Genomic DNA, 21,018 nt, shown 5'->3' on the forward strand with positions numbered 1-21,018 from the left:
CATATACATATATCCCTATATCCCCTCCCTCTTGCGTCTCCCTCCCCGGCTCCCTATCCCACCCCTCGAGGTGGTCACAAAGCACCGAGCTGATCTCCCAGTGCTATGCGGCTGCTTCCCACTAGCTATCTGTTTTACATTTGGTAATATTTATAAGTACATGCCACTCTCTCACTTCAACCCAGCTTACCCTTCCCCCTCCCCATGTCCTCAAGTCCATTCTCTACGTCTGCATCTTTATTCCTGTCCTGCCCCTACGTTCTTCAGAAACTTTTTTTTTTTTTAGATACCATATATATGTGTTAGCATACGGTATTTGTTTTTCTCTTTCTGACTTACTTCACTCTGTATGACAGACTCTACGTCCATCCACCTCACTGCAAAACTCAATTTTGTTTCTTTTTATGGCTGAGTTATATTCCATTGTGTATATGTGCCACATCTTCTTTATCCATTCATCTGTCGATGGACACTTAGGTTGCTTCCATGTCCTGGCTATTGTAAATAGAGCTGCAGTGAATATTGTGGTACATGACTCTTTTTGAATTATGGTTTTCTCAGGGTATATGCCCAGTAGTGGGATTGCTGGGTCGTATGGTCGTTCTATTTTTAGTTTTTTTTTCTTTATGAGTCTGGCTAATGGTTTATCAATTTTGTTTATCTTCTCAAAGAACCAGCTTTTAGTTTTATTGATCTTTGCTATCGTTTCCTTCATTTCTTTTTCATTTATTTCTGATCTGATCTTTATGATTTCTTTCCTTCTGCTGACTTTGGAGTTTTTTTGTTCTTCTTTCTCCAATTGCTTTAGGTATAAGGTTAGGTTGTTTATTTGAGACATTTCTTGTTTCTTAAGGTAGGATTGTATTGCTATAAACGTCCCTCTTAGAACTGCTTTTGCTACATCCCATAGGTTTTGGGTCATCTTGTTTTCATTGTCATTTGTTTCTAGGTATTCTTTGATTTCCTCTTTGATTTCTTCAGTGACCTCTTGATTATTAAGTAATGTATTGTTTAGCCTCCATGTGTTTGTATTTTTTACAGATTTTTTCCTGTAATTGATATCTAGTCTCATAGCGTTGTGGTCGGAAAAGATACTTGATACGATTACAATTTTCTTAAATTTACCAAGGCTTGATTTGTGACCCAAGACATGATCTATCCTGGAGAATGTTCCATGAGCACTTGAGAAGAATGTGTATTCTGTTGTTTTGGGATGGAATGTCCTATAAATATCAATTAAGTCCATCTTGTTTAATGTATCATTTAAAGCTTGTGTTTCCTTATTTATTTTCATTTTGGATGATCTGTCCATTGGTGAAAGTGGGGTGTTAAAGTCCCCTGCTATGATTGCGTTACTGTCAAATTCCCCTTTTATGGCTGTTAGCATTTGCCTTATGTATTGAGGTGCTCCTATGTTGGGTGCATAAATATTTACAATTGTTACATCTTCTTCTTGGATCGATCCCTTGATCATTATGTAGTGTCCTTCTTTGTCTCTTGTAATAGTCTTTATTTCAAAGTCTATTTTGTCTGATATGAGAATTGCTACTCCAGCTTTCTTTTGATTTCCATTTGCATGGAATATCCTTTTCCATCCCCTCACTTTCAGTCTGTATGTGTCCCTAGGTCTGAAGGGGGTCTCTTGTAGACAGCATATATATATGGGTCTTGTTTTTGTATCCATTCAGCTAGACTATGTCGTTTGGTTGAAGCATTTAATCCATTTACATTAAGGTAATTATCGATATGTGTGTTCCTATTACTATTTTCTTAATTGTTTTGTGTTTGTTATTGTAGATCTTTTCCTTCTCTTGTGTTTCTAGCCTAGAGAAGTTCCTTTAGCATTTCTTGTAAAGCTGATTTGGTGGTGCTGAATTCTCTTAGCTTTTGCTTGTCTGTAAAGGTTTTAATTCTCCATCGAATCTGAATGAGAACCTTGCTGGGTAGAGTAATGTTGGTTGTAGTTTTTTCCCTTTCATCACTTTGAATATATCCTGCCACTCCCTTCTGGCTTGCAGAGTTTCTACTGAAAGATCAGCTGTTAACCTTATGGGGATTCCCTTGTATGTTATTTGTTGTTTTTCCCTTGCTGCTTTTAATATTTTTTCTTTGTATTTAATTTTTGGTAGTTTGATTAATATGTGTCTTGGCATGTTTCTCCTTGGATTTATCCTGTATGGGACTCTCTGTGCTTCCTGGACTTGACTGACTATTTCCTTTCCCATATTAAGGAAGTTTTCAACTATAATCTCTTCAAATATTTTTTCAGTCCCTTTCTTTTTCTCTTCTTCTTCTGGGACCTCTGTAATTCGAATGTTGGTGCATTTAATGTTGTCCCAGAGATCTCTAAGACTGTCCTCAATTCTTTTCATTCTTCTTTCTTTATTCTGCTCTGCAGTAGTCATTTACACTATTTTATCTTCCAGGTCACTTATCTGTTCTTCTGCCTCAGTTATTCTGGTATTGATTCCTTCTAGAGAACTTTTAATTTCATTTATTGCATTGTTCATCATTGTTTGTTTGCTCTTTAGTTCTTCTAGGTCCTTGTTAAACATTTCTTGTATTTTCTCCATTCTATTTCCAAGATTTTGGATCATCTTTACTATCATTATTCTGAATTCTTTTTCAGGTAGACTGCCTGTTTCCTCTTCATTTGTTTGTTTGGGTGGGTTTTTACTTTGCTCCTTCATCTGCTGTGTGTTTCTCTGTCTTCTCATTTTGCTTCACTTACTGTGTTTGGGGTCTCCTTTTCTCAGGTTGCAGGTTCGTATTTCCTGTTGTTTTTGGTGTGTGCCCCCAGTGGGTAAGGTTGGTTCAATGGGTTGTGTAGGCTTCCTGGTGGAGGGGACTAGTGCCTGTGTTCTGGTGGATGAGGCTGGATCTTGTCTTTCTGGTGGGCATGACCACATCCAGTGGTGTGGTTTGTGGTGTCTGTGACCTTATTATGATTTTAGGCAGCCTCTCTGCTAATGGGTGTGGTTGTGTTTCTGTCCTGCTAGTTTTTTGCCATAGGGTGTCCAGCACTGTAGCTTGCTGGTCATTGAGTGGAGCTGGGTCTTACCGTTGAGATGGGGATCTCTGGGAGAGCTTTCACCATTTGATATTACATGGAGCCACTCTCTGGTGGACCAATGTCCTGAACTCTGCTCTCCCATCTCAGAGGCACCAGCCTGACACCCTGCCAGAGCACCAAGACCCTGTCAGCCACATGGCTCAGAAGATAAGGGAGAAAGAAAGAAAGAAAATAAATAAATAAAATAAAGTTATTAAAATAAAAAATAATTATTAAAATTTAAAAATTAAAAAGTAATAAAAGAAAGAAAGAAAGAAGACAGCAACCAAACCAAAAAACCAGTCCACCAATGATAACAAGTGCTGAAAACTATACTTAAAAAAAAAGAAAACAGACAGAACCCTAGGACAGATGACAAAAGCAAAGCTATACAGACAAAATCACACAAAGAAGCATACACATACACACTCACAAAAAGAGAAAACTGAAAAAATATATATATATTTTTTCATAAAAAGGAAGAGAGCAACCAAATCAATAAACAAATCTACCAATGATGATAAGCTCTAAATACTAAACTAAGATAAACATAAAACCAGAAGCAAATTAGATGCAGAAAGCAAACCCCAAGTCTACAGTTGTTCCCAAAGTCCACTGCCTCAACTTTAGGATGATTCGTTGTCTATTCAGCCATTCCTGAGATGCTGGGTACATCAAGTTGATTGTGGAGCTTTAATCCGCTGCTCCTGAGGCTGCTGGGAGAAATTTCCCTTTCTCTTCTTTGTTCGCACAGCTCCTGGGGTTCAGCTTTGTATTTTGCCCCACCTCTGCTTGTAGGTCTCCTGAGGGCGTCTGTTCCCCACCCAGAGAGGATGGGGTTAAAGTAACAGCTGATTAGAGGGCTCTGGCTTACTCAGGCCGGGAGGTAGGAGGGGTAGGAAATGTGGGGCGAGCCTGCGGCAGCAGAGGCCAGCGTGACGTTGCAACAGCCTGAGGCGTGCTGTGTGTTCTCCCTGGGAAGTTGTCCCTGGATCACGGGACCCTGGCAGTGGCGAGCTGCACAGGCTCCTGGGAGGGGAGGTGTGGATAGTGACCTGTGCTTGCAGACAGGCTTCTTGGTGGCTGCAGCAGCAGCCTTAGCGTTTCAGGCCCATCTCTGGTGTCTGCGCTGATAGCCGCGGCTTGTGCCCGTCTCTGGAGCTCGCTTAGGCAGTGCTCTGAATCTCCTCTTCTTGCACACCCCAAAACAGTGGTCTCTTGCCTCTTAGGCAGGTCCAGACGTTTTCCTGGACTCCTTCCCGGCTAGCTGTGGCTCACTAGCCCCCTTCAGGCTGTGTTCATGCAGCCAACACCAGTCCTCTCCCTGGGATCTGACCTCTGAAGTTGGAGCCTCAGCTCCCAGTCCCTGCCTGCCCTGGCGAGTTAGCAGACAAGCCTCTCGGTGTGGTGAGTACTGGTTGGCACTGATCCTCTGTGCGGCAATCTCTCTGCTTTGCCCTCGGTGGCCCTGTTGCTGTGCTTTCCTCTGTGGCTCTTCCCCCCCTCCACCCCCTTTCTCCGCCAGTGACGGGGCTTCCTAGTGTATGGGAACTTTTCCTCCTTCACAGCTGCCTCCCAGAGGTGCAGGTCCCATCCCTATTCTTTTGTCTCTGTTTTGTCTTTTTTGTTTTGCCCTACCCAAGTACATGGGGAGTTTCTTGCCTTTTGGGAAGTCTGAGGTCTTCCGCCAGCGTTCAGTAGGTGTTCTGTAGGAGTTGTTCCACATGTAGATGTATTTCTGCTGTATTTGTGGCAAGGAAGGTGATCTCCACGTCTTACTCCTCCACCATCTTGAAGGTCTCTATATTAATCTATTATTTTTTTTAAAGTGTAGCTATATCACTTTTTTTTAAACATCTTTATTGAAGTATAATTGCCTTACAATGGTGTGTTAGCTTCTGCTTTATAACAAAGTGAATCAGTTATACAATATGTTCCCATATCTCTTCCCTCTTGCATCTCCCTCCCTCCCACCCTCCCCATCCCACCCCTCTAGGTGGTCACAAAGCACCGAGCTGATCTCCCTGTGCTATGCGGCTGCTTCCCACTAGCTATCTATTTTACATTTGGTAGTGTATATATGTCCATGACACTCTCTCACCCTGTCACATCTCACCCCTCCCCCTCCCCATATCCTCAAGTAAATTCTCGAGTAGGTCTGTGTCTTTATGCCCGTCTTGCCACTAGGTTCTTCATGGCCTTTTTTTTTTTTTTTCCCTTAGATTCCGTATATATGTGTTAGCATACTGTATTTGTTTTTCTCTTTCTGACTTACTTCACTCTGTATGACAGACTCTAACTCCATCCACCTCATTACAAATACCTCCATTTCATTTCTTTTTATGGCTGAGTAATATTCCATTGTATATATGTGCCACATCTTCTTTATCCATTCATCCGATGATGGACATTTAGGTTGTATCCATGTCCTGGCTATTGTAAATAGAGCTGCAATGAACATTTTGGTACATGACTCTTTTTGAACTATGGTTTTCTCAGGGTATATGCCCAGTAGTGGGATTGCTGGGTCGTATGGTAGTTCTATTTGTAGTTTTTTAAGGAACCTCCATACTGTTCTCCATAGTGGCTGTATCAATTTACATTCCCACCAACACTGCAAGAGTGTTCCCTTTCCTCCACACCCTCTCCAGCATTTATTGTTTCTAGATTTTTTGATGATGGCCATTCTGACCGGTGTGAGATGATATCTCATTGTAGTTTTGATTTGCATTTCTCTAATGATTAATGATGTTGAGCATTCTTTCATGTGTCTGTTGGCAATCTGTATATCTTCTTTGGAGAAATGTCTATTTAGGTCTTCTGCCCATTTTTGGATTGGGTTGTTTGTTTTTTTGTTATTGAGCTGCATGAGCTGCTTGTAAATCTTGGAGATTAATCCTTTGTCAGTTGCTTCATTTGCAAATATTTTCTCCCATTCGGATGGTTGTCTTTTGGTCTTGTTTATGGTTTCCTTTGCCGTGCAAAAGCTTTTAAGTTTCATTAGGTCCCATTTGTTTATTTGTGTTCTTATTTCCATTTCTCTGGGAGCTGGGTCAAAAAGAATCTTGCTGTGATTTATGTCATAGAGTGTTCTGCCTATGTTTTCCTCTAAGAGTTTGATAGTGTCTGGCCTTACACTTAGGTCTTTAATCCATTTTGAGTTTATTTTTGTGTATGGTGTCAGGGAGTGTTCTAATTTCATACTTTTACATGTATCTGTCCAGTTTTCCCAGTACCACTTATTGAAGAGGCTGTCTTTTCTCCACTGTATATGCTTGCCTCCTTTATCAAAGATAAGGTGACCATATGTGTGTGGGTTTATCTCTGGGCTTCCTATCCTGTTCCACTGATCTATATTTCTGTTTTTGTGCTAGTACCAAACTGTCTTGATTACTGTAGCTTTGTAATATAGTCTGAAGTCAGGGAGCCTGATTCCCCCAGCTCCATTTTTTGTTGTCAAGATTGCTTTGGCTATTCGGGGTCTTTTGTGTTTCCATACAAATTGTGAAATTTTTTGTTCTAGTTCTGTGAGAAATGCCAGTGGTAGTTTGATAGGGACTGCATTGAATCTGTAGATTGCTTTGGGTAGTAGAGTCATTTTCACAATGTTGATTCTTCCAATCCAGGAACATGGTATATCTCTCCATCTATTTGTATCATCTTTAATTTCTTTCATCAGTGTCTTATAATTTTCTGCATACAGGTCTTTTGTCTCCTTAGGTAGGTTTATTCCTAGATATTTTATTCTTTTTGTTGCAATGGTAAACGGGAGTGTTTTCTTAATTTCACTTTCAGATTTTTCATCATTAGTGTATAGGAATGCAAGAGATTTCTGTGCATTAATTTTGTATCCTGCTACTTCACCAAATTCATTGATTAGCTCTAGGAGTTTTCTGGTAGCATCTTTAGGATTCTCTATGTATAGTATCATGTCATCTGCAAATAGTGACAGCTTTACTTCTTCTTTTCCAATTTAGATCCCTTTTATTTCTTTTTCTTCTCTGATTGCTGTGGCTAACACTTCCAAAACTATGTTGAATAATAGTGGTGAGAGTGGGCAACCTTGTCTTGTTCCTGATCTTAGTGGAAATGGTTTCAGTTTTTCACCATTGAGGACAATGTTGGCTGTGGGTTTGTCATATATGGCCTTTATTATGTTGAGGAAAGTTCCCTCTATGCCTACTTTCTGCAGGGCTTTTATCATAAATGGGTGTTGAATTTTGTCAAAAGCTTTCTCTGCATCTATTGAGATGATCATACGGTTTTTCTCCTTCAATTTGTTAATATGGTGTATCACATTGATTGATTTGCATATATTGAAGAATCCTTGCATTCCTGGGATAAACCCCACTTGATCATGGTGTATGATCCTTTTAATGTGCTGTTGGATTCTGTTTGCTAGTATTTTGTTGAGGATTTTTGCATCTATGTTCATCAGTGATATTGGCCTGTAGTTTTCTTTCTTTGTGACATCTTTGTCTGGTTTTGGTATCAGGGTGATGGTGGCCTCGTAGTATTTGTTTGGGAGTGTTCCTCCCTCTGCAATATTTTGGAAGAGTTTGAGAAGGATAGGTGTTAGCTCTTCTCTAAATGTTTGCTAGAATTCACCTGTGAAGCCATCTGGTCCTGGGCTTTTGTTTGTTGGAAGGTTTTTAATCACAGTTTCAATTTCAGTGCTTGTGATTGGTCTGTTCATATTTTCTATTTCTTCCTGGTTCAGTCTCGGCAGGTTGTGCATTTCTAAGAATCTGTCCATTTCTTCCAGGTTGTCCATTTTATTGGCATAGAGTTGCTTGTAGTAATCTCTCATGATCGTTTGTATTTCTGCAGTGTCAGTGGTTACTTCTCCTTTTTCATTTCTAATTCTATTGATTTGAGTCTTCTCCCTTTTTCTCTTGATGAGTCTGGCTAATGGTTTATCAATTTTGTTTATCTTCTCAAAGAACCAGCTTTTAGTTTCATTGATTTTTGCTATTGTTTCCTTCATTTCTTTTTCATTTATTTCTGACCTGATCTTTATGATTTCTTTCCTTCTGCTGGCTTTGGGGTTTTTTTGTTCTTCTTTCTCTAATTGCTTTAGGTGCAAGGTTAGGTTGTTTATTCGAGATGTTTCCTGTTTCTTGAGGTAGGCTTGTATTGCTATAAACTTCCCTCTTAGCACTGCTTTTGCTGCGTCCCATAGGTTTTGGGTCGTATCTCCATTGTCATTTGTTTCTAGGTATTTTTTGATTTCCCCTTTGATTTCTTCAGTGATCACTTCGTTATTAAGCAGTGTATTGTGTAGCCTCCATGTGTTTGTATTTTTTACAGATCTTTTCCTGTAATTGATATCTAGTCTCATAGCGTTGTGGTCGGAAAAGATACTTGATACGATTTCAATTTTCTTAAATTTACCAAGGCTTGATTTGTGACCCAAGATATGATCTATCCTGGAGAATGTTCCATGAGCACTTGAGAAAAATGTGTATTCTGTTGTTTTTGGGTGGAATGTCCTATAAATATCAATTAAGTCCATCTTGTTTAATGTATCATTTAAAGCTTGTGTTTCCTTATTTATTTTCATTTTGGATGATCTGTCCATTGGTGAAAGTGGAGTGTTAAAGTCCCCTACTATGATTGTGTTGCTGTCGATTTCCCCTTTTATGGCTGTTAGTATTTGCCTTATGTATTGAGGTGCTCCTATGTTGGGTGCATAAATATTTACAATTGTTATACCTTCCTCTTGGATCGATCCCTGATCATTATATAGTGTCCTTCTTTGTCTCTTGTAATAGTCTTTATTTTAAAGTCTATTTTGTCTGATATGAGAATTGCTACTCCAGCTTCCTTTTGATTTCCATTTGCATGGAATATCTTTTTCCATCCCCTCACTTTCAGTCTGTATGTGTCTCTAGGTCTGAAGTGGGTCTCTTGTAGACAGCATATATATGGGTCTTGTTTTTGTATCCATTCAGCCAGCCTGTGTCTTTTGGTGGGAGCATTTATTCCATTTACATTCAAGGTAATTATCGATATGTATGTTCCTATTCCCATTTTCTTAAATGTTTTGGGTTTGTTATTGTAGGTGTTTTCCTTCTCTTGTGTTTCTTGCCTCGAGAAGTTCCTTTAGATTTGTTGTAAAGCTGGTTTGGTGGTCCTGAACTCTCTCAGCTTTTGCTTGTCTGTAAAGGTTTTAATTTCTCCATCAAATCTGAATGAGATCTTTGCTGGGTAGAGTAATCTTGGTTGCAGGTTTTTCTCCTTCATCACTTTAAGTATATCCTGCCACTCCCTTCTGGCTTGCAGAGTTTCTGCTGAAAGATCAGATGTTAGCCTTATGGGGATTCCCTTGTGTGCTATTTGTTGTTTTTCCCTTGCTGCTTTTAATATGTTTTCCTTATATTTAATTTTTGACAGTTTGATTAATATGTGTCTTGGCGTGTTTATCCTTGGGTTTATCCTGTATGGGACTCTCTGTGCTTCCAGGACTTGATTAACTATTTCCTTTCCCATATTAGGGAAGTTTTCAACTATAATCTCTTCAAATATTTTCTCAGTCCCTTTCTTTTTCTCTTCTTCTTCTGGGACCCCTATAATTCGAATGTTGGTGCGTTTAATGTTGTCCCAGAGGTCTCTGAGACTGTCCTCAGTTCTTTTCATTCTTTTTTCTTTATTCTGCTCTGCAGTAGTTATTTCCACCATTTTATCTTCCAGGTCACTTATCTGTTCTTCTGCCTCAGTTATTCTGCTAATGATCCCATCTAGAGTATTTTTAATTTCATTTATTGTGTTTTTCATCATTGCTTGGTTCCTCTTTAGTTCTTCTACGTCCTTGTTAAATGTTTCTTGCGTTTTGTCTATTCTATTTCCAAGATTTTGGATCATCCTTACTATCATTATTCTGAATTCTTTTTCAGGTAGACTACCTATTTCCTCTTCATTTGTTAGGTCTGGTGTGTTTTGACCCTGCTCCTTCATCTGCTGTGTGTTTTTCTGTCATCTCATTTTGCTTATCTTACTATGTTTGGGGTCTCCTTTTCACAGGCTGCAGGTTCGTAGTTCCCGTTGTTTTTGGTATATGTCCCCAGTGGCTAAGGTTGGTTCAGTGGGTTGTGTAGGCTTCCTGGTGGAGGGAACTAGTGTCTGAGTTCTGGTGGATGAGGCTGGATCTTGTCTTTCTGGTGAGCACGTCCACGTCTGGTGGTGTATTTTGGTGTGTCTGTGGCCTTATTATGATTTTAGGCAGCCTCTCTGCTAATGGATGGGGCTGTGTTCCTGTCTTGCTAGTTGTTTGGCATAGGGTGTCCAGCACTGTAGCTTGCTGGTCGTTGAGTGAAGCTGGGTCTTGATGTTGAGATGGAGATCTCTGAGAGATTTTTGCCGTTTGGTATTATGTGGAGCTGGGAAGTCTCTTGTGGACCAGTGTCCTGAAGTTGGCTCTCCCACCTCAGAGGCACAGCCCTGATGCCTGGCTGGAGCACCAAGAGCCTATCGTCCACACGGCTCAGAGTAAAAGGGAGAAAAAATAGAAAGAAAGAAAGAAAGAAAGAGGCTATAATATAGTGAAATAAAATAAAGCTATTATAAAGCAAAGCTATACAGACAAAATCTCACCCAGAAGCATATACATATACACTCACAAAAAAAGGAAAAGGGGAAAAATTAATATATACTGCTCCCAAAGTCCACCTCCTGAATTTGGGATGATTCGTTGTCTAGTCAGGTATTCAACAGATGCAGGCACATCAAGTTGTTTGTGGAGTTTTAATCCGCTGCTTCTGAGGCTGCTGGGAGAGATTTCCCCTTCTCTTCTCTGTTCGCACAGCTCCTGGGGTTCAGCTTTGGATTTGGACCCGCCTCTGCGTGTAGGTCGCCTGAGGGCGTCTGTTCCCCGCCCAGACAGGATGGGGTTAAAGGAGCAGCTGCTTCGGGGGCTCTGGCTCACCCAGCCTGCGGGGAGGGAGGGGTACAGAGGAGGTGGGGCGAGCCTGCGGCGTCAGAGGCCGGCGTGACGTTGCAGCAGCCTGAGGCGCGCCGTGTGTTCTCCCGGGGAAGTTGTCCCCAGATCACGGGACCCTGGCAGTGGCGGGCTGCACAGGCTACTGGGAGGGGCGGTGTGGAGAGTGACCTGTGCTCGCACACAGGCTTTTTGGAGGCGGCAGCAGCAGCCCCAGCGTTTCACGCCTGTCTCTGGGGTCCGCGCTGATAACCGCAGCTCGCGCCCGTCTCTGGAGCTCGTTTAGGCGGTGCTCTGAATCCCCTCTCCTTGCGCGCCGTGAAACAAAGAGGCAAGAGAAAGTCTCTTGCCTCTTCGGCAGCTGCAGACTTTTTCCCGGTCTCCCTCCTAGCCAGCTGTGGTGCACTAACCCCTTCAGGCTGTGTTCACACCACCAACCCCAGTCCTCTCCCTGCGATCTGACCGAAGCTGAGCCTCAGCTCCCAGCCCCGCCTGCCCCGGCGGGTGAGCAGACAAGCCTCTCAGGCGGGTGAGTGCTGCTCGGCGCTGAGCCTCTGTGCGGGAATCTCTCCATTTTTTCCTCTGCGCCCCTGTTGCTGTGGGGTCTGTGCTGATAGCCGCGGCTCGCGCCCGTCTCTGGAGTTCGTTTAGGCGGCGCTCTGAATCCCCTCTCCTCGCGCACCAGGAAACAAAGAGGGAAGAAAAAGTCTCTTGCCTCTTCGGCAGCTGCAGACTTTTTCCCGGACTCCCTCCCGGCTAGCTGTGGTGCACTAACCCCTTCAGGCTGTGTTCACGCCGCCAACCCCAGTCCTCTCCCTGTGATCCGACCGAAGCCCGAGCCTCAGCTCCCAGCTCCGCCCGCCCCGGTGGGGGAGCAGACAAGCCTCTCAGGCTGGTGAGTGCTGCTTGGCGCCGAGCCTCTGTGCGGGAGTCTCTCCGCTTTGCCCTCCGCACCCCTGTGGCTGCACTCTCCTCCGTGGCTCCGAAGCTTCCCCCCTCTGCCACCCGCAGTCTCTGCCCACGAAGGGGCTTCCTAGTGCGTGGAAATCTTTCCTCCTTCACAGCTCCCTCCCACTGGTGCAGGTCCCGTCCCTATTCTTTTGTCTCTGTTATTTCTTTTTTCTCTTTTGCCCCACCCAAGTACGGGGGGAGTTTCTTGCCTTTTGGGAGGTCTGACGTTTTCTGCCAGCGTTCAGTGGGTGTTCTGTAGGAGCAGTTCCACGTGTAGATGTATTTCTACTGTATCTGTGGGAAGGAAGGTGGTCTCCGCGTCTTACTCTTCCGCCATCTTCTCTCCTGTCTATTTTTAACTTCACTGAATTTTTTCTTTTAATTTGCAGTTGTCCTTAAGTCCATCCAGTGACTTTTTCATTCAGAATTATATTTTTCACTTCTAGGATTTTCCACTTTTCTTTTTCATATTTTTTATTTCTCATTTGGGGTTCCCTATCTTTTTATTCATTACGACCATATTTTCCTATGCCTCATTGAGTCTAGTTATGAGAGCTACTTTGAAGTTCTTGATGACTAGCTCTAACATTTAAATCATTTCTATATTGGCCTTTATTGATTGTTTTTCCTTCTTAAAATGGGTTACATTTTGTTGCTTCTTTATATTTCAAGTAATTTTGTATTATATCCTGGACATTGTGAAAGTCATGGTATGGAGACTGGAATTCTGTTATGTAACTGAGAAAAGTATGTATATTTTTGTTTTAGCAGACAGTTAACTTGGTTGGACTCAAAGAAATAACTCTAAATCTGGGTGAAAACTCAAATCTCTGTTAACTTTAAAAATTTTTTCCTCCATTAGCTGGGTTGCTTACACCCTGCTTTTTGTCCTGCACATTTATAATTTGGCGGTCTGGTAGAGATTTGTGCAGAGTTTATACACAAAATGTGACTCTAGGGCTCTATATTTTTTTGTGGTTCCTTCTTCCCACACACACCACATGTTCCAGAGGCCGGGGTTGCTCCAATCTCTGTCCTCTCTTTTTTCAGTCCAGAAATATAAAATTGTGGCTTAAACATTCTATAACTCTCCTTCATGGGAATGTGTTATCTGTACTGAAGCTAAAAGCCAAAATAAAGATAACTAACCCTGTAGTGATCCCTTCTGCCAAGTTTTGTTCATTTGTTTTTATTGAAATATTATTGACTTACAAAATTATATTAGTTTCAGGTAATACCGCATAGTGATTCAATATTTTTGTACATTATGAGATGATCACCACAGTAAGTCTTGTTAGCATCTGTTACCATACAGAGTTGTTACGCTATTATGACTACATTCCCTATGCTGTACATTACATCCCCATGATTTTATTTTATAACTGGAAGTTTGTACCGCTTAATTTCATTCCCGTAAATCACCCATCTCCCACCTCTCTAGCCTTTGGCAACCAACAGATTGTTCTCTGTATCTATGAGTCTGTTATTTTTTTGTTATGATTGTTAATTTGTTTTGTTTTTTTAGTTTCCACATATAAGTGGACTCATGTGGTATTTGTCTTTCTCTATCTGACTTACTTCACTTAGCATAATACCCTCTGGATCCATCCATGTTGTCACAAATGGCAAGATTTAGCTCTTTTTTATGGCTGAGTAGTATTCCATTTTATATGGATACCACTTCTTTATCCATTCATCTATTGATAGACACTAAGTGGCTTCTGTATCTTAGGTATTGTAAATAATGTGCAATGAACACTGCAATGGACTAGATGCATGTATCTTTTAATTAGTGTCTTTGTTTTCTTCAGATAAATACCAAGAAATGGAAATGCTGGATCTTATGGTAGTTCTATTTTTAATTTTTTGAGGAACCTCCATACTGTTTTCTATAGTGGCTACACCAATTTACATTATACCAACAGTACACAAGTGTTCGCTTTTTTCCACATCCTTTCCAACCCTTCTTATTTCTTGTATTTTTGATAACAGTCATTCTGACATGTGTGAGGTGATATCTCATTGTGGTTTTGAATTGCAGTTCCCTGATGATGAGTGAGGTTGAGCATATTTTCATGTGCCTGTTGGTCATCTGTGTGTCTTCTTTGGAAAAGTGTTTATTCAGGTCCTCTGCCATTTTTAAAACAAATTATTAGTTTTTAAATATTGAGTTGTGTGAGTTCTTTATATGTTTTGGATATTAACCCATTGTCGGACATATGATTTGCAAACATATTCTCCCATTCAGTAGCCTGCCTTTTTGTTTTGTTGATGGTTTCCTTCACTATGCAAAGGTTTTTTAGTTTGATGTAGTCCTACTTGTTTACTGTTGCTTTTGCTGCCCTGAGGAGACAGTCCCATAAAAAATATTGCTAAGACAAACATGAAAGAATGTACTCCCTATATTTTCTTCTAGGAGTTTTATGGTTTCAGGTCTTACATCTGAGTCTTCAATCCACTTTGAGTTTACTTTTGTATAGGGTGTAATAGTGTGATGTAGTTTCATTCTTTTGCATGTAGCTGTACAGTTTTCCCAACACCATTTATCGAAGAGACTCTTTTCTCCACTGTATATTCTTGCCTCCTTTATCATAGAATAATTACCCATATAAGCATGGGTTTATTTCTGTGCTCTCTGTTCTGTTCCATTGATCTGTTTTTGTGCCAGTACCACACTGTTTTGTTTACTATAGCTTTGTAGTATAATTTAAAATAAGAGAGAGTGATACCTCCAGTTTTGTTTTTCTTTCTCAAGATTGCTATTGCTATTTGGGGTCTCTTTTGGTTCCATACAGATTTTAGGATTCTTTGTTCTAGTTCTGTAAAAAATTCCATGGGTATTTTGATAAAGATTAAATTGTACCTGTAGATTGCTTTTGGTGGTATGGACATTTTAATAATATTAATTCTTCCAATTCATGAACATGGAATATCTTTCCATTTATTTGTGTCCTCTTCAGTTTCTTTCATCAATCTTATAGTTTTCAGAGTGTAGGTCTTTCATCTCCTTGGTTAACTTCATTCCTTGGTATTTTATTCTTTTTGATGCGCTTGTAAAATGAGATTGATTTCTTAATTTCTTTTTCTGATTGTTTGATATTAATGCATAGAAATACAACAGATTTCTGTATATTGGTTCTATATCCTGCAAATTTACTGAATTCATTTACTAGTTCTAGTAGGCTTTTTTTGGTGGAGTTTTTAGGGTTTTCAATTTATGGTATCATATTTGCAAATAGTACCAGTTTTACTTCTTCCTTTCCAATTTGGATAATTTTTATCTCTTTTTCTTATATTACTGCTGTGCCTAGGACTTCCAATACTGTGTTGAATAAAAGTGGCAAGAATGGGCATCCTTGTCTTGTTCCTGATCTTAGAGGAAAAGCTTTCAGCTTTGTACCATTGAATATGATGTTAGGTTTGTCATATATAACCTTTATTATGTTCAGGTATATTCTCTCTATATTCACTTTGTTGAGACTTTTTATTGTAAAAGGATGTTCAGTTTTGTCAAATGCTTTTTCTACATCTGTTGAGATGATCACATAAATTTTATTCTTTGTTTTGTTAATGTGGTGTATCATGTTGATTAATTTGTGGGTGTTGTATCATCCTTGCACCCCTGGGATAAATCCCACTTGATCTGGTATATGATCCTTTTAGCATGTTGCTGAATGCAGTTTGCTAATATTTTATTGAAAAATTTTGCATCTATGTTAATCAGGGATATTGACAGGTAATTTTCTTTTTTTGTAGTGTCTTTTTCTGGTTTTGCTATCAGGGTGATGCTGGCCTCATAGAATGGGTTCAGAAGTGGCCTTTCATTTTCAATTTTGTGGAATAATTTGAGAATAATAGGTATTAACTGTTCTTTAAATGTTTGGTAGAATTCACATATGAAGCCATCTGGACTCGAACTTTTGTCTGTTGGGAGTTTGTTTGTTTTTTTAACTGATTCAGTTTCATTATTATTAATTGGTCTGTTCAGATTGTCTGCTTTTTCCTAATTCATTCTTGGAATATTGTATGTTTCTAAGAATTTATCCATTTCTTCTGGGTTGTCCAATTTGTTTCCATATAACTTTTCATAGTAGTCACTTATGATTCTTGATATTTCTGTGATATTGGTTGTAACTTCTCTTTTATTTCTAATTTTAGTTATTTGGGCCTTCTCTCTTTTTTGAGGGTGAGTCTGGCTAATGGTTATCTATCCTGTTTATGTTTTCAAATAACCAGCTTTTAGTTTCATTGAACTTTTCTATTTTTTAAGTTACTATTTCCTTTATTTCCTCCCTGATCTTTATTATTTCCTTCCTTCTACTGTTCTTTGGGCTTTGTTTGTTCTTCTTTTTCTGGTTCCTTTAGGTTCAAAGTTAGATTATTTTGGAGAAGTGTGATACAAGTATACAGTTGTATATTTTGTGTGCAGAGATATATTATTACTTGAAATTAGACTGTAATAAGTAAAATCAGCCCTAAGATAACCACTAATTTTTAAAAAAAACAAGAAAGAGGTATAGGTAACATTCCAACAAAGAAGATAAAATGCAATCATAAAAATATCAAATTAATCCTTAAAAAGGTAACAAAGTAGTAGAAAAAAGGAGACAAAAAATCTGACAGGATGGACATAAAACAATCTGATAGATTTAACTCAAACACATTAATAATCATATTAAATGTAAATGATCTAAATATTCTAATTTTTACAAGAGATTTTAAGTGTAGATAAAAATCTAGGTCCATGTATAAATCCAATACAAGAATTACACACTCAATATATAGATATGTAGATTAAAAGTAAAAGGAAGAAAGATATTGCATGCTAAAACTAATGAAAGAAGCTGGAATGGCTATATTAATATCAGAAAAACTACTTTTCAGATGAAAAAATATTGCTAGGAATAAAGAGCATTATTTCAAAATGATTAAAGTGGTCAGTTTATCAAGTGGACATAATAATCCTAAATGATCATACTCTTAAATAACTGAGTTTAAAAATTGGTTAAGCAAAAACTAACAGAACTGAAAAGATAGACAAATCCATGGTTATAGTAAGATGTTTTAACACTCCTTTGTCAATAACTGATAGATTAAGTGGTCAGAAAATCAGTAAGGATAAAGAGTTGAAAAATACTATCAACCAAGTTTCTGTAACTGACATTATAAAAACATTCAGACAACAATAGCACAACGCACATTTTTCTCAAGTGCACATTTAACATTTAAAAAGATAGGACATATTCTGGATCATTAAACAAATCTCAATAACTTTACAGATATTCAATAATATGAATTATGTTCTCTGAAAGAAATGGAATTAAATCAGAAATCAATAACAGAAAAATACCTAGAAAGCCCCCAAATATTTGGAAAACAAATAGCACACTTTCAAATAATCCATGTGTCCTTACTTCCTTAGGGAAGTTAGAACTGAATGAAAGTATTGAACTAATGTATTGAAGTATAGAAGTATTGAAGTATGGAAGTATTGAACTGAATGAAAACAAAAACACAAAATAAGAAAATTTGTGTAAAGCATTTAAAGCAATGCTTATGGAGAAATTTTAATTTCTGGTGGTTTTAAAAATATGCTCACAATTTCTTTCACACAACACACTTTTTAAGAGGTAGAGCTTAATTTCCCTCCCTTTCAGTGTGGGATACATTTAGTCTCTTGCTTATAATAATTAGAATAAGACAGAAGTAACAGTATGTCATTTCTGAAAATAAGTTATAAAAAGACATAGTTTCTATTTTGGATGCCCTCTATCTAAGGAATTATTTATCCTGGAGACAGCTAGTATCCATTTCAGGACATTCAGGCAACCTATAGACTGGCCTATGCAGCAAGAAAGTGGTTTTTGGCTGTCAGCCAGAGAGGAACCAAAGTCTGCCAGCAAACATATGCTTGAGCTTGGAAGTACATGATCTCCTAGACATGCTTTCATATGATACTGCAAACCTGGCCAACAGCTTGATTGTAAACTCATGAGAAATCTTGAGTCAGAACTATCCAGCTAAGCTACACCCAGATCTCTGGTCCATTGAAACTGTGAAATAAGAAATGTTTGTTTTTTAAAATCTCTAAATTCAGGGATAATTTTTTTGCAACAATATATGAGTAATAGAGATTTTGATACTGAGAATGGAATGTTGTCATAATAAAAAACCTAAAATGTTGGTGTGTCTTTGATACCAGGCAGCAGTCTTTGCTAAGTCTATTATGGAAAGCCTAAATACCTTTAAGAAACTATTAACAGAAGTCTCATGGTATTAGATAAGGCTGCTGCTGAGGACGTTTAGGAAAGTGACCTAAATGTTATTGGAAACTGGAAGAAGGGGGATGCTTGTTACATAGTGGTAGAAAGTACAACATGGACACCATCAGTCATGTTGAAAGTATTGATAGAAAATATACCTGATGAACTGGATGATCTAGCTAAGGATATTTCTTTTTTTTAAAATAAATGTATTTATTTTATTTTTTTATTTTTGGCTGTGTTGGGTCTTCGTTGCTGCGCATGGGTTTTCTCTAGTTGCGGCAAGGGGGGGCTACTCTTCATTGCGGTGTGCGGGCTTCTCATAGCAGTGGCTTCTCTTGTTACAAAGCATGGGCTCTAGGCACGTGGGCTTCAGTAGTTGTGGCACGCGGGCTTCAGTCGTTGTGGCTCGCGGGCTCTAGAGCGCAGGCTTGGTAGTTGTAGTGCATGGGCTTAGTCGCTCCATGGCATGTGGGATCTTCGTGGACCAGGGTTCAAACCCGTGTTCCCTGCATTGGCAGGCAGATTCTTAACCACTGCGCCACCAGGGAAGCCCCTGGCTAAGGATATTTCCAGTCAAATTTTGAATGTACTATTTGTTTGTTTCCTTGCTGCTTAACATAAAATTCAAGAAAAGAGAGGTAAATTAAGAAAGTGCTGATAAACATGAAGGAGCTGGAACTTGATGGTTTTGAAAATTCTGTCTCTATAGACAACAAATGCTAAGATTAAGCAATGCGTTCCAAGTAAAAAATAAAACCCAATGCATTAATGTCTAAGCCAAGAGAGTGACTGTAAAATCTTTTGTTAAGATCTCAGGAAGATCAACAGTGATGTATCAGGGTGCTATTCAGTGAGACAAAATGCTCTTTAAATAGAACAAAGTTGTGCCTCACACATCTTCTCTATAGGATGGTTAGGAAGCTTCAGGGTGTCTTCCCTCAGCATTTTTATCAAAAACTCAAAATACAGAAATAGAAAAGGGCATATGTTAACAAAATCTATGTGTGTAACTTTTGTCTAATGGAATAGGCTCCAGTAAGTCAGAGAGGATCCACAAGGATTTTTGAAGGATTATATATACAGAAAGATCACCAGTTGACTGAAAGACCTAGAGACCATGCAAAAGGAATTTAAAGAGGACTTGGGACCTCCCAAATTCTACTGGCAGGTAGGAGACTGAGAAAACCACCCAGCTACAAGCAGTCAGTGTCTTTTATGATGAAGGAAAGATAACTCAGAATGCAGAACCAACAGCCCAGAGGGCAGAACTGAGAGCCATAGCAAGTTATTCCCAGGCTTTCAAACCTACAAGGAATTTCCAATATTTGCCTAGCTATATTTCAGGATTGCTGTGGGCTTTTTGTGCTAGTGATTCCACCTGCTATATTTTTCTCTTTTTGAACAGGTGTGGCTATAGCACTTATTCTATGCCTGCTCCACTACTGTATATTGGGATTGTGTGAGACAGATTTTTTGCTTTAGTTTTTCAGGTCTATAGATTGAGAAGGGCTGTATTCTAGAAGCTGTAATTATGGAACTACACTCACAGAGCAGTATCCACACCTGGACCTGATTCACATTATAAAATTTTGAACTTAGAGCTCATTTGACAATGATGAGATGTCTGGGAGTCTTGGGAGGAGAAGAATGTATTTTGCACAGAGGAGGAAAGTAAATATTTTTACTCCCTTGCCTTTGAGTGTGGGATAGACTTAGTGAATCAAGTATGGCAGAAACTGTGGTATCATGTCATGTATGAGATTAAATTATGAAATGATTGCAGCTTCATTTGGCATGGACTTTCTCATTTTCAGATCACTTGTTCTGGAAGAAGCCAGAAGCCATGTCATAAGTTCATTCAGACAGCCTATACAGAGTACCACATGATAAGAAATGGAAGTCTTCTGCCAGCAGACAGTGAAGAGTTAAAGCCTTTCATTAGCTGTGTGAGAGAGCTTAAAAATGTGTTCTCTTTGAGTTAAGCCTTTAAGTGAGACTACAGGCCCAGCTATTTCATGAAAGACAGAAAGACCTTGAGGCAGAACCACCGAGCTGTGCCATTAATGCTTTCTGACCCACGGACACTATGAGGTAATAAGTGTTGTTTTCAAGCTACTGTGTTTTCTGGTAATTTGTTATACAGCATTAGAGATCTAGTACAAATACTTATATCAGAAAAGTAGAAAACTCTCAAATCAGTAATGTATGCCTCCATCTTTAAAAACTATAACATGATGGCAAATTAAACACAAAGAAGAAGAAAGTAAATAGTAAAGAGTATAAATTAATTATAGTCAGGAAGGTAATAAGGAAAATCAATGATACCACAAAGCGATAGCAATCAAAACAACACAGTATTGGCAGAAAAACAAACATCAGTGGAACCAAATTGAGATCCCAGAAATAAACCCACATGTGTATGGACAGTTAATTTATGACAAAAGAGCAAAGAACATACAGTGGAGAAAGGATAGTCTTGTCAATAAATTGTTTGGGGAAAACTGGACTTGCAAAAGAATGAGACTAGACCACTATGTCACACCATACAAAAAAATAATTCAAAATGCATTAAAGTCTTGAATGTAAGACCTGAAACCATAAAACTCATAGAAGAAAACATGGGCAGAATGCTCTTTGACGTAGATCTTAGCAATGTGTTTCTAGGTATATCTTGTGAGGCAAGGGAAACAAAAGCAAATAAGTGAATGGGGCTACATCAAATGAAAAAGCTTCTGCACAGCAAAGGAAACCATCGACCAAATGAAAGACAGCCTATCAAATAGGAAAAAATATTTGCAAATCATATATCTGAT

Source organism: Balaenoptera ricei, chromosome 4, assembly GCF_028023285.1.
Source record: "Balaenoptera ricei isolate mBalRic1 chromosome 4, mBalRic1.hap2, whole genome shotgun sequence".
NCBI lineage: Eukaryota > Metazoa > Chordata > Mammalia > Artiodactyla > Balaenopteridae > Balaenoptera > Balaenoptera ricei.